The sequence below is a fragment of the Eptatretus burgeri genome, chromosome 11 (assembly GCF_056783735.1).
Source record: "Eptatretus burgeri isolate ZD-2024b chromosome 11, Ebu_testis_v1, whole genome shotgun sequence".
NCBI classification, from domain to species: domain Eukaryota; kingdom Metazoa; phylum Chordata; class Myxini; order Myxiniformes; family Myxinidae; genus Eptatretus; species Eptatretus burgeri.
Window position 1 is genome coordinate 6175748 of NC_140971.1, and position 14445 is coordinate 6190192.

The 14445-nt window shown below is 43.1% G+C and overlaps 1 long non-coding RNA gene across 1 annotated transcript in view; it reads left to right on the plus strand.

Moving 5' to 3' along the window:
• Positions 1-14445, plus strand: part of LOC147016390 (uncharacterized) — a 58774-nt gene that overhangs the window by 16696 nt on the left and 27633 nt on the right. The window lies entirely within an intron of this gene.

The following is a 14445-nucleotide window of genomic DNA, read 5'->3' on the forward strand; positions in this document are numbered from 1 at the left end:
AGGTGCCTTCGCGCCAAATGCTACTCCTCCTACGGTTATGGTCAGATGGTCATGAAAATTCACGCTAATCGTCTGGAATACATTGTGCACAAACAATCGAGCCGGATTTTCGACTTAAGGCCCGGTCACACCTTGACGTTTTCGCCAACGTATGCCGATTTTTGAATTTTTTTTCTAAAACGTTGGCACACGTTGAATACGTTATGGGTAAGTTTTGATAACTTTGAAAGCACGCTGAAAAATACTGCCATACGTCGTTGTCCGCTGGCTTTAAACGTTGTACTTTTCGGTTGTCCTCAAATTTTTTCATGCTTGAAATTTCACGACGTATGCCGGCGTATGACTCACACGTTCCGCTACGCTGGCCACAAGTTGTATGCACGGTCTGCGATCGTTGACAGACGTCAACACATGCTACTTGTAAGTTAATCATAAGTTGAGACACGCCGAGGTAATGTTTAGCGTACCCGAAACTTATTTCTAACCTATGATTAACGTGTTGTTGGCACGTTACGCGATCGTTGCCCCACATCGACAGACGTTACTTTTAAGTTACTCATAGGCTGAAAGACGTTGGTATAATGGATCGTCCTTGCATCAGCGTCCACGGCCACGGCCAGGACACTTATTTGCAGCATTCTTCAAACTTTTATTCGGCATGACAAGGATGTTCACACTTCGATGTCTAGCTTGGCTATGATTCCAATTGTCCATCGGCAGCGTCTATTTAAAATAGTCGAGTTTGAGCGTTTTTACACGTTCAGAAGAAACGCTTTAAATTTCCAAACCCCAGCGTCAAAAAACAAAGGCGAGTGACAGCAATTTAAATCGTTCATTGTAAACAATGAAACTAGCTGAGTGGTACCGTTTAAAAGTCGTTGAGTTTAAAAAAAAATCCAATTGTTGAGCGCAAGCATCTACTTTCAATAGTGGAGATGCAGCCATTTAAATCGTTGAGTGGCAGCCTATGAACCTACACGTGGACACGCGGACGCAAGGACGATCCATCATAACCCACACCCTCCCCCTCACACTCACCTACTACTGCCAACATGAACAAACTACTACTAATACTAATACTAATACTAATACTGATACTGATACTGATACTGTTACTGCTGACATGGACATCGACTCAAAAGGAACTCGAAAACACTGTTAGGTTCCCCTTTTATGAGCAGCATTTTTATATACCAATTCCCAAAACCGCTGGGAACACGTCTTTATATGGCAGTTGTAACCGAGAAACACGTTCATTTTTTTTTTTTTTTTGTCGACCGGAAGACGTCATTGGAATACGTCTACATACGTCGATGTGTGTTGGGACTACGTAAAGAATTGGTTCAAAGCACGTCAAACATAAGTTAGAAATAAGTTTCGCTTAAAAAAGACATTACCGCGACGTGTTTCGACTTATGAGTAGCTTATAAGTAGCCTTTGTGGACGTGTGTAAGCGTCCACATATCGTGTGTAAAACTTATCCCCATCGCATGCGGAACATGTGTCATACGCCGAGTACGTTGTAAAATTTTGAACATGTTTAAAATTTCTTGACGTACTCTACTTACTACGACGTATGATAGCGTACTTTAGCGTTCTACTCATGTATACCAAACTTACTCATAACGTATTCAACGTGTACCAGCGTTTTAGACAAATTTTCCAAAAATCGGCATAAGCTGGCTAAAACGTCAAGGTGTGACTGGGCCTTAACGTATGTATACAAACTTACCCATAACGTATTCGATGTGTGCCGGCGTTTTAGCCCAATTTTGTATATGTCAGGCATACGTTGGCTAAATCGTCAAGGTGTGACAGGGCCTTTAACCCTGTTACTGCTCCCAGTCCATCACGTGGTAAAGGCCCTGTCACACCTTGACGTTTTAGCCAGCATATGCCGACGTATGAAAAATTTCGCGAATACGCTAGCACACGTCGAATACGTTATGGGAAAGTTTTGTATACGTTAAGAGCATGCTGAAGCACGCTGGCATACGTCGTAGTACGCCGAGCTCGTCGACAAATTTTAAGCATGCTCAAAATTTTCCGACGTGCGCGGCGTATGACTCACACGTTCCGCATACGCTGGCCATAAGTTGTAGGTGTGAGGAGTGCTATGTTATGGTCACATCCGATCCATAATTAATACATATATATTAGTTAGATGTAGGGATTCGAACCCATTTTTGAAATACTCTGTAAATGCTTTAGTTTAACTCTCTGTCTTTTAGTGGCACGTTGTCCCAGCAAGTCAATCCACCAGATGCCCTCTAAAGACGCAGGCTGTGTTATTTCAGTGATAGCGACCCAAGGAAAACGTTATCTCGGTTCTCCTAAGCATTCCACTCTTGGGCCTTTGTTTAGGTTAAAATGGTCATAGCCTGTAAATGCTGTCAGGCAGTCCATCATTGGCACTGGGCTGCACCCTACCCACATTCCACTTCTGAGAAACTAATAAAGCTGGGTTCATTCACTGTGACTTGGGCTGGGCTCTCAACCAAAGCCAGACCTGTCTTTCTCTTTAGGTTTATGTGAACTTAAAAGGTATTTCTGTTTGTCCTGCAACCATCCCACAGTGATAAAGCTTTTTGTACATGGGAGAGGGACGACTGTTAGGCCCTGAAAAATGTGCTCTTGTCACACCAACTAGGGTTAAAGTATAACCAGAAATAGATTGGAATTAGAGATAGATTGTATATAAGGGAGAGTTTTTAAATGTAAAACTCAGTGTGGTTTTGGGAGCTCTCCAATGTTGGTTGAGCTGCCAACACCAACTCTGCTGGCGTGTGGTCCTTCAATAAAGCTGCCTTTTGGTGAATCCTCTTCTGCTGACTCTCTTCATACCGGGCTGGAGAACGGAGTCTTCACAGTAGGCACGTCATGCGATCGTTGACACACGTCGACACACGTTACTTGTAAGTTACTCATAAGTCGAAATACGTCGAGATAATGTCTAGCGTACCCGAAACTTATTTCTAACCTATGAGTAACGTGCTTTGAACCTATGTGTAATGTATCTCAAACGCATATTGACATATGTAGACGTATTTGACGTCTTCCGGACGACCACAGAACTTGCAGCTACCGTATAATGGCGTATTGGCAGCGTTTAGGGGAATTGGTATATAAAAATGGGGTTCACAGGAGGAACCCATCAGTGTTCCAGACTCCATGTTGAGTAGATGTCCGTGTCAGTAGTAGTAGTAGTAGTAGTAGTAGTAGTAGTAGTAGTAGTAGTAGGTGAGCATGATGGGGAGGGTGTGGGTGATGATGGATCCTCCTTTCGTCCGCGTCCACGGCCACGGCCAGGACACTTCTTTGCAGCATTCTTCGAAGTTTTCTTCGGCATGACGGTGATGTTGACACTTCGATGTCTAGTGCGGTTATGATTTGAATCGTCGAGCAGCAGCCTCATAGGCTACACCACGTGATCGTCGGCGATACGCTGCCGTGCTATGCATAAGTTAGACTATCGTTGGGCATAAGTTGTGAATGCCGACAACACACTAAGCATTCGTTGGTATAAGTTATCTATAAGTTATCGAAACATTCTGTGTACATTATTAATACGTTATGCATACGTCCAACTCATTATGAATACGCCCAAAACTGAAAAAAACATCAATAGTACAGCGTACGCCAGCGTTTTACATACATTTTGATACGTTGCCATACGCAAGCTAAAACGTCAAGGTGTGACTGGAAAGCTGGAAACTGAAGCTGAACCCTGAAGCTGGAAACGCAGGAAATGTTAAAATGGATGTTTTACAAGACCCCCTCCCCCCCCCCCAAAGTATTATCTACCCCCACGCCGTTGGAGGTCTATAACACCGTGATGGTCGAGGGAAGCGATATCACTGCATCCGCTGATGGTGTTTCCGTTTCATCAACTCCCCCGATTATTTCCGTTATTTCACCAGGAGATGTTCCCACAATGGAAGAGTACATAGATGTGGTAACCAGTACAGATCCGTGTATCAATACTGACGACAGTATCGATATGCAGGACAGTACAAGCTTGTGTGACTCGGAAACTAAAACCGATTCTGACGAATCTGACCTGGAGGAAGCAAACAGGAACAGTCAGGTGGAAACGGTGGAGAAGGTCAGAAGGTCAGAAGAAGGAGAAACCAGTCAAGGTCCCACTCCCCCTGAACAAATCAGACTCTTCTTACAAAATACATACAGGAAACGCAATATAAACCTGACGGAATACTTTCCAGATCTACCGTCCTTCCTCGAGTGTGCTCAGGCTATCTATCGTACATAAGCCTGACTTATTCGGTTTCCACCAGACACACTGTCACCGCTTAAAAAAATTGATTGCCAAGGCGAAAAGGGATCCTAATCAATAATCCCACTTCTGATCTTATTCTTCGAAGCTATTATTTTCCTCATGGCCAGCTTCAAGATTGGAACAATAAATGTTAATGGTGGTGGGAGTCCGCTCCGCAAGATCCAAATTAAACAGCTGGTAGAGGTCAACGGTCTCGACATAGCTTTGTTACAAGAGACCCATGCTGTCCGATCTGTTCAGGCTCAGTGGCGACTATATATGGAGAAGGAATGCTTCTTCAGTAACAACTCCTCGTCGAAGGCGGGCATCATGTTTGTCTTGGGGAAACATTTCCATCCGTCCTGCCTTAAATTTACGAGTATTATTGATGGACACCTTGCCTCTGTGACCTTCTCTATCAATCAGGTCAAGTTCACAATTCTCAATGTGTATGCTCCAAGCAAAAATGACGAGCGGATCTCCTTTTTTGCCGAACTGAGAAAATTCCTGCATACACTGGATTTGCAGATTTGTCTAATTATTGGTGGCGATTTTAACTTCCTGTTAATGCTTCATTTGACCGGAACGGGCCGGAACCCCAACCAGGTACCGCAAAACATTTTGCAAACATCATTGCGAAATATAATCTCCATGATATTTGGCGTGTGCAGCACCCTTCTGATCGGTCTTGTACATGGTGTCGTTGTTTAAACAACCACATCTCACTTGCGAGGCTTGATCGCATCTATGTAAACTCTCATTTATTACATGGAGTTTATAAATCCGATATCGTGCCTTCTGGTTTCTCCGACCATTCCCCAGCTCGAGTCTTTATTCAACTCTCTAAACCATGTCCAGGGAGCTCTCACTGGAAATTCAACAATAGTTTCCTCGAAAATCTCAACTTCATTCAGGCCTTTGAATCCTTCTGGACGGCTCTCCGAGAACAGAAGTTAAGCGTTTCCGTTAACCCGCTGATATGGTGGGATTTAGTAAAAACCCAAATTAAAGGTTTCTGTCAACAGTATCAGTTTTTCTCAACAAGGGCTGATCATGAAGTAAAGAAAATATTACAGTTAGAGATTTTACAACTCCAACGGGTCATCGGAGAAAATAATAGTAACATACAAAAAACCTTAACTGAGAAACAGTCCTTATTAAGGGAAATAACTAAGAGGAATGCACGTGGTGCCTTAGTTCGGATGAGGGTGCGACACCTGAATGAGGCAGACGTACCAACCAAGTACTTCTTTTCCTTACAGAAACGTCTTCCCAGTGAACAGCTTTCTCAGCTGTGATTGGCAGATTCATCCATTACCTTGACACAATCAGAAATCAAACTTTTCGTGAAGGAATACTTTTCGAAAATGTATTCAATGGAACAAATAAATCCTGTCAGTGTTGCCTCTATCTCCGTAGGCCTGCCAGTGTTGTTTGCAGGTGGGTGTTCCCAACTGGAAAGACCCATTACTTTGTATGAACTTGGCACTGCCCTGCATGGCCTTGCCATTGGGAAGGCACCTGGATTGGATGGATTTACAACCGAATTTTACAAGAAGTTTTGGCACTTATTGGGTCCAGAACTCATTAACACTTTAAACGCAAGCTGGCAGCTTGGAGAGCTACCTCGGAGTTGCCGACGAGCTCTTCTTACCCTCATCCCAAAAAAGGGAGACGTGTTGTGTCTTGAAAATTGGCTCCTATCTCCCTGTTATGTACGGACTATAAGATATTTTCAAAAGCCCTGGCATCGCGACTTACTCCTCATTTATCCTCGTTGTTGAAGGAAGACCAATGTTACTGTATCCCAAAACGTTCCATCGATGACAACATCTCCCTTGTGAGAGACATCATTGAACTGTGCAAGGAAAACCCTAAAGATTTAGGACTTATTCTCCTTGATCAGGAGAAAGCCTTTGACCGTGTTGACCATCAATACCTTTTCGAAGTACTTGAGCGGTTTGGACTTGGTTCAACCTTCATCTCTTATATTAAGTTATATTAAGACCTCCAATGGAGACTAGTACACTGGATCCTTCCTTCTAATCACTTGTTACACCATTTTTCAAATCTGCTTGTAGATGAATGTCCCTTTTGTAAGAAATCTGGAAACCTTTTTCACATCGATGTTGAATGCCAACGGTTGGCACCTTTATTTATTTTACTTCGGAATTGTTTTGTGAGGTTTGGTTTGATTTTTTAACACTTGTGCGTTCATCTACGGATTGGATATCTCACACAAAAATTCCAATGCTGTGTTTGCCAATTTCCTGCTTGCTCAGGCAAAGATGGCAGGATATAAGTCAAGGAAAAGAAAACTTGATGGTGTTGGAGTAAATGATGAAGATGCTTTGTTTTTGTTCCAAAACCTTGTAATAAGTCAAGTTAAATTTGATTTTGCTTTCTTTTCAGTAACTGGAAGATTACCGCAGTTCGAATCAAAATGGTGTATAAAGGAAGTTATTTGTAAAGTCCGAGAGGAATGTTTATCCTTTTGTGAAATGTTCTGTATATAATTCACCCGATTCATCCTTTCCTTTCTTCAGAAATTGTTTCTTGGTTTTCTTTCTTTCTCTGAAATGAAAATGTAACTCCCATTTGGGGGCTTTCTTTTCTATTTTTGTAATAAAAAGATACAAATCTCTCTGTCTCTGTCTCTCTCCCTCTCTTCTTCCCCCTCCCCTTGCTGGCTGTTGGTACGTTGTGTTTACTGTCATGGCTGCTTCTTGCTTCGTGTCATGAGTTCCCCTCCTCTGCCGTGCTGTTTGGTGTTTCCACATTCCCCATTTTTTGTTTCCCATGTGTTCGGTTTTCTGCTTGTGAACTTTTCCCATGTTCTTTCCTTTCTGTCTGGAGAAGAAAGAGACAGAGACAGAGAGAGCCCACGGGCCCACGGTCTCATGTCGAGAAAACCGTAAGCCCAAGGCCTGGCATGGCTGCTGGGGGAGGTTTTTTTTCTCGCTCACTGCGACCGTGTTCTTTATTGATTGTCAACTTTCATCGATTGTTATCTTGGTGTTTGTGAAATACCTTATTCTCTCAGTAAAGTTTTTACTAACTTGTTTTCTTGAGTTAGAATGGCGGGTGAACGTTTCCTCATTGAGATGTTTGAGTCACTAACTCATAAACACGTTGTGTTTTACATCCCTCCCAGTGAGGTGGAACTTAACGATGTGCTTTCCGCCATTGGTAACATCGTTGGATCACATAATATTCGTGCTGCTTCTCGCATGAATAAGAAGCTTGTCGTGTTTGTGTCGGAGGAACACATGGTCGCCACGGTGGTTGACCATGGCCTGTTCATCGAACCGAACACTTACCTCTCTGTGTTCGCTTTCCAGGCCCCAACAGTTAAAGTTAATATTAATAATATTCCACCATTTATAAGGAACGAGGACTTGTGTGACCAGTTAAACAAGTTCGGTAAGGTTGTGTCGAGGATCTCAATGGTGCCGATGTGTAATGTTAGCGATAAGTTTAAACACGTCATGTCTTTTAAAACAGTGGTTTATTTGATACTACCTGAAAATGGAAAAACACTAAATGTCGTGCTAAGTGTAAAAATCGATGGGTTTGAATATAAAATGTATGTCTCGTCAGAGGTCATGACGTGTTTTGGGTGTGGAGCATAAAGGAATGTGAAGAGTGTTTGTCCCAATGTGGCTACACCGCAAGAAAGTGAAGGTGTGGTGAGGAACTCTTCCCCACCACATACTAATGGGGAGAAGGTGAATCGGGAGCCTAGCCCCGCACCCACACCGGCTGAGGTGTGCAACGAGTTGGACTCATCCATCCCATCCGACCTTGGAGAGAGGGTGTGTAATTGTGACGTAATTAATCCTCCCCCACTAAAGGAGGAGGTGAAAGTGGTTGATTCCTCTCCGTTGCAATCCACTGTACAGGACAGTGTGGACGATATGGAGGTATCCTTTACGGATACCAGGAAAAAAGGTCAAAAACGGACAAACGTTGATGCCATTGATGCTAAGGAGCAGAATAAAGTTCAGATCGTGTCAGGATCACGTGATCTCCAAGGTACGTCCCACATGGGAAACCCCTTGGTGGTACCGGAGTGATGTGCGGGTGTGGAAGCTTCGCTTGCTCCACTTGCCGACTCTGAGCGGGACACAGAGAACGGTGAAGTGTCTCAGGATGTCTTAAGTGTTTGTCCTGATAGCCAAGCTTGTTCAGACGAGTTAACAGCTATGTCTGACAGTGATGTGGAAATAGATAAAGGGGAAAATCCCTGTGAGTTAAATGTTAACCCCTCCCCCACAGATGATAATGTAAGGGTTGTAGAGGGGAAGGACATGGATAAGGCAAATTCGGAGGGGTCCGTAAACAGGGCACAACTTTCTGTTCCCATGGGATCTCTTGAGCCAAAAGTAAGTGTTCCACAAGTAATAGTGGAAGCCATAGCTGAAGCACTTGATTCAGATGAAACTTCTTCTACCCCACATTTCAGTGCTTTAAGCTCTCAAGAGGATGAGGGGGGGAAACGACACAACCTTAGTGTCTCAATAAAATGTAATTAAATTCCTGCATGATACATTCAGGAAAAGATACGTAAAAATCAAAGATTACTTCCCAAATCTACAAGGAGTATGATTCTGCAAGGAGTATGATTCATGAACCTTATCAGGTTAACCTGTCAGATCCCCAATTCCAAAGGTTAAGGAAATGTGTGACTCGGGCTGGTAAAGAACTTCAACAATAACTAACAGAATGGAGATGAACGTAGCATCCCTGAACATCAATGGAGGCTGCAGTTGTGTGCGTCGCCTCCAGGTGTTTCAGCTCTTTCAAATAGAAAAAAAATTGATGTGCTAATGCTACAGGAGACGCATGGAAATCAGTCTTCTGAGGATGAGTGGCATAGAATCTTTAATGGTTGTCTTTTTTTCTTTAGTGCGCTTGTTGAGGCCAAGGCTGGTGTGGCAATAGTGTTACATCCGAGACTCCAGCGTTCGGAGATCATTTGTAAAGGTTACTTACTGTCTGTGCAATTTGTCAGTAGTAACCTAAAGATTTGCATGACTAATGTTTACTGTCCTACTGCTAACTCTAAAAGAGGTGCCTTTTTGTATAAGTTGGCAGAGTTTGTAAGCACCATTGACTTGACCATGTTGTTGTGCCTGGGGGGTGACTACAACTGCACCCTCAACCCACAACTTGATCGGAACACTTGTGAACCTCATCCACCCAGTGCAAGGCCTTTGGCACAGCTAGTTAAAAAGTTTAAACTGGTGGATGTGTGGCGGGTACAAAACCGTAATATCCATCAGTATACATGGGTTTGTGCATCAAGAAATGTTTTGACGATGGCTCGCCTAGACAGATTTTATGTTAATCATGAAATGGTAAATATTGTTAAGAACTCGTATATCAGGCCTTCTGGTTTTTCCGATCATCACATGATTGTTATGGTGTGTGGCTCTCCTCATCATGTCTGTGGAAGTGCATATTGGACTTTTAATTTGAAACTTCTACAAAGTGCACATTTTATAGAAGCTTTTAAGATGGTATGGGAAAAAATTTGAGTCACAAAAGGGTTCATACTTGAACTTAAGACAATGGTGGGACTGCACAAAGTCCCAAATCAAATGTTTTTTGCGAACAATACTGCTCTTACAGCACATACAACGCTTTTGGTGTGATATCTGCTTTAAAAAACGATATACTTCTCCGTGAGCAATACCGGGCGTAGTGGCGTGCGCCGGTAAACCGTCTACTCGGAGGCTTGGTTGGAGGATTGCTTGAGGACGGGTGCTCTGCACTGGGCCACGCTATGAGAGGGTGCAGCGCAGCCCGGAATCATGGCGAAACCCAATCCTTATCCCTGTGTCGTAAGAGGCGACCAGGGTTGAGTCAGAAAGGGCATCCGGCGTAAAACCTATGCCAAATCAGTATGCGGATCATAACGGATGATCCGCTGTGGCGACCCCTAACGGGAGCAGCTGAAAGACGAACAACAACAACAACAACAACAACAACAACAACATACTTATCTGTGAGCAGAAAGCTGGATTGTCTAGCGAGAATGTCCAGCAGTTGTCGGAGAAAATGACCCTTCTGGCTGAAATGGTGAAAGAGCAGGCGGCCGGCACATTTGTCCGACTGCGGAACGAAAAAATCCAACTTGACACACCAAACAAAGGGTTCTTCAATTTGGAAAAAAACAGTCAAGACCTCTCAACAATTCCATGCTTTGTGCTCTTCTGGTGGTGATTTATTGATCTCCCAGAGTGATATTAAGCATGAACTACAGGATTATTATTCTAAACTCTTTGCAATAAGAACTGTGAATGAGGAGAACAGGAATGCGATGCTTGAACTGCTCCCTTCTCTGTCTGAAGACCAACAACAATTGCTTGAGCCTGGCATTTCTCTTGGAGAACTTACTGCTGCGCTTAAGAATAGCAAAGATGGGAAAGCCCCTCGACCTGACTGCCTTCCAGCTGAATTTTATAAGGCTTTCTGGGACATTCTAGGCCCTAATCTTCTTGAGCTCTTTCAGGAAAGTGTTGAACAAGGTGAATTGCCACTGAGCTGCGAAGGGCAGTTTTGTGTCTCCTTCCGAAGAAAGAAAACCTGCATGAGACCACAAATTGGCGGCCTGTGTCACTCCTCAACACGGACTATAAAATATTGTCAAAAGCACTTGCAACCCGTCTAAAGGCCCTGTCACACCTTGACGTTTCAGCCAGCGTATGCCGACGTATGAAAAATTGTTCTCAAATGCTGGCACACGTCGAATACGTTGTGGGTAAGTTTTGTATACGTTAAGAGCACGCTGGCATACGTCGTAGTATGCCGAGCTCATCAACAAATTTTCCGACGTGCTCGGTGTATGACTCGCACGTTCCGCATACGCTGGCCATAAGTTGTAGGCACGTTATGCGATTGTTGACACACGTTGACACACATTACTTGTAAGTTACTCATAAGTCGAAATACATCGAGGTAATGTCTAGTTTACCCGAAACTTATTTCTAACCTATGAGTAACGTGCTTTGAACCTATGTGTAACGTATCTCCAACGCATATTGACGTCTGTAGACGTTGACGTCTTCCGGACGACCACAGAACTTACTGAACGTGTTTCTAACTTACAGCTACCGTATAATGGCGTATTGGCAGCGTTTAGGGGAATTGGTATCTAAAAATGGGGTTCACAGGAGGAACCCGTCAGTGTTCCAGACTCCATGTTGAGTAGATTTCCATGTCAGTAGTAGCAGTAGTAGTAGTAGTAGGTGAGCATGTCAGTCGTAGTAGTAGTAGTGGTAGGTCCATGTCAGTTTTAGTAGGTGAGCGTGATGGGGAGGGTGTAGGTGATGATGGATCCTCCTTGCGTCCGCGTCCACGGCCACGGCCAGGAGACTTCTTTGCGGCATTCTTCGAAGTTTTCTTTGGCATGACGGTGATGTTGACACTTCGATGTCTTGCTTGGTTATGATTAAAATCGTCAAGTGGCAGCGTCCATTTAAATAGTCGAGCGGCAGCCTTTTAATAGGCTACGCCACATGATCGTCGGCGATACGCTGCCATGCGCTATGCATAAGTGAGACTATCGTTGGGCATAGGTTGTGAATGCCAACAACACGCTAAGCATTCTTTGGTATAAGTTATCGAAACGTTCTGTGTACATTACTAATACGTTATGCATATGTCCAACTCATTATGAATACGCCCAAAACTGAAAAAAAACATCAATAGTTCAGCGTATGCCAGCGTTTTACATACATTTTGATACGTTGCCATACACTGGCTAAATCGTCAAGGTGTGACAGGGCCCTAAAGGAAGTCATCTCTTTCTTGATTGGCACTGATCAATCATACTGTGTTCCAGAACGTTCCATGTACGATAATATTTTTTTGGTGAGAGACTTCATCAGTCTCGGTTGAACTACATCTCCTGTTTTTGGTTTATTACTTTTAGATCAAGAAAAAGCTTTTGATAGTGTTAACCATTCTTTTTTGTTTGATGTATTAAGGAGAACAGGGTTTGGGGAAAAATTTATTGCTTATGTTAAGTTATTGTACAAAAATGCATCTTGTCTGCTGAAGGTTAATAATAGTCTTTGTCACCCTTTCCCCTTTCAGCGATGCATCCGTCAGGGCTGTGCGCTATCAGGCATGCTCTACAATCTATCCGTTAAACCTTTGTTAGCTTTACTCAGTAACTCGGTGTTAGGGGTCTCTCTTTCACAAAACTCCAAAGTCGTCGTTTCAGCTTATGCTGATGATATTTGTGTTGCTATTGCAAATCAAAAAGATGTTTCTGAGGTCTCTCGTTGCCTTACCCAGTTTGGGCTTGCTTCTACTGCAAGGTTAATTTGGAATAAAAGTGTCGCTTTTTGGGTGGGCCCTAGATCGCCTTCCTCGTCCCTGCCTGTTTTACCAGGAGGAATGCAGTGGAGTAGTGAGTGGTTTAAATATTTAGGCTTATTTCTAGGAATTGAAGCATATGAGAAAAAAATTGGGAGAACTTCCTGGAAAAAAATTAAATTGAAACTGGCAAGGTGGAAAAGATTGTACCAATTTCTCTTGCTTAAGACACGGGTGTCAATCATAAACAACCTGGTGGTTCCATTTATTTGGCATAAAGTTATCCCACTTGAATCTCCAAGATACTTGGTCACGGGCATTCAGAGGGTTCTGACTGATTTTTTTTCTGGGGTGGCCACCATTGGCTGGGTCTGCAGACCCCGAAATGTGGGTGGTCAAAATCTGATGCATATCCCAAGTCGGATTATACCGGGAGCCCAGGGGGGTCAGCCTAGCTGGAAAGTTAACCAATTTTCATGTATATAGCAATGGTCCATGTGCATATCCATATAAGGAAATGGATGTCTGCCGGGCACATTCTGATGGGTGTGGTTAAAAGGGCCATTAGAAAGGGACCCCAAAATGGAGCTAGATCAGTTCTGTGAGTTAACCCGATGAAACTTAGTGGAAAATGTTCGGCGTAGTCCGGGGTATCATGAATGGCCACTGCCAGACATTTTCAGTGGTGGTGTGTGCCTGCCAGATAACATAACCGGAACCCCAAAAATTGAGCTGGACCAGCTTGTGAGTTGACCTGATGAAACCTGCTGGAAAATTTTCGGCATGGTGCCAAATATCATGTATGACCACTGCCAGACATTTTCAGTGGTGGGGTGTGCCCACCAGAAACCCTCGAATGCCCCCACCCCCAAAATTGAGCTAGATCAGCTCTTAAGTTAACCTGGTGAAACCTACACGAAATGGTTTGGCATAGTCCAAGGTGTCATGAATGGCCAGTGCCAGACATTTTAATTGGTGGGCTGTGCCCACCAGACACTCCTGAATGCCACCCTCCCCCCCCCCCCCCAAAAAAAAAAATTGAGCTAGGTCAACTTGTGATTTAACCTGATGAGAATAACATTGAGAATAAAATGCAATGGAATAACAGCAACATAACTTTTGAAAATCAGATGTTTTATTTCAAGTCATGGGAAAAGAAGGGATTTCTAAGGTATAACACGTCATTTGTCGTGGGTGTTGTAAAGACGCTGACGTTATCTGTTAAATGTAATACATTGCCGAAACTATTATTTCCCTTTAAGTTCATAAAATTTAAGAAAGCGTTTCTGAGATTATAGTTGGATAAATTGCGTACTGCTGAAACAGGTATGGATTAATCAGGGGAACAATTTATAGAAATGCCAATTGCAGTAGATGCTATCAATGTTTTAAACATGAAAACAAAACACTTCTTCTCATTGATTGTAGAGAGAGAAAAAAAACCAGATAGAACCTGATGTATTTAATCTTTGGCAACAACGATGAGATGTGGTACTAAAACACAAAGATGAGCTTTGGTACTAAAACGCATGCCAGAGCTCTTTTGCACGAGTTGAAATATGAACTAATTTTTTTTAGATCCTCGTGGAGGATCTCTCAGCCTTACTCACATTGTTGTTCGTCATCTTCTTCTTGTGGAATTTTTTGTTTCACAGCCTAGAGTTTTCATCGAAACTTCCTGAAATTTGGCATACATGTGTTAAAATACCCCGCGCAGACAGTAACCATCTCCGATTTAGAAAATTCCTCCGTGAAAAAAATTATGACGTCAAAATATCTCCGCTAATGGAAATCGCCAAAAAATTATCTCCGAAACTAGGCAAGCTTTTTGAATTCTGTTT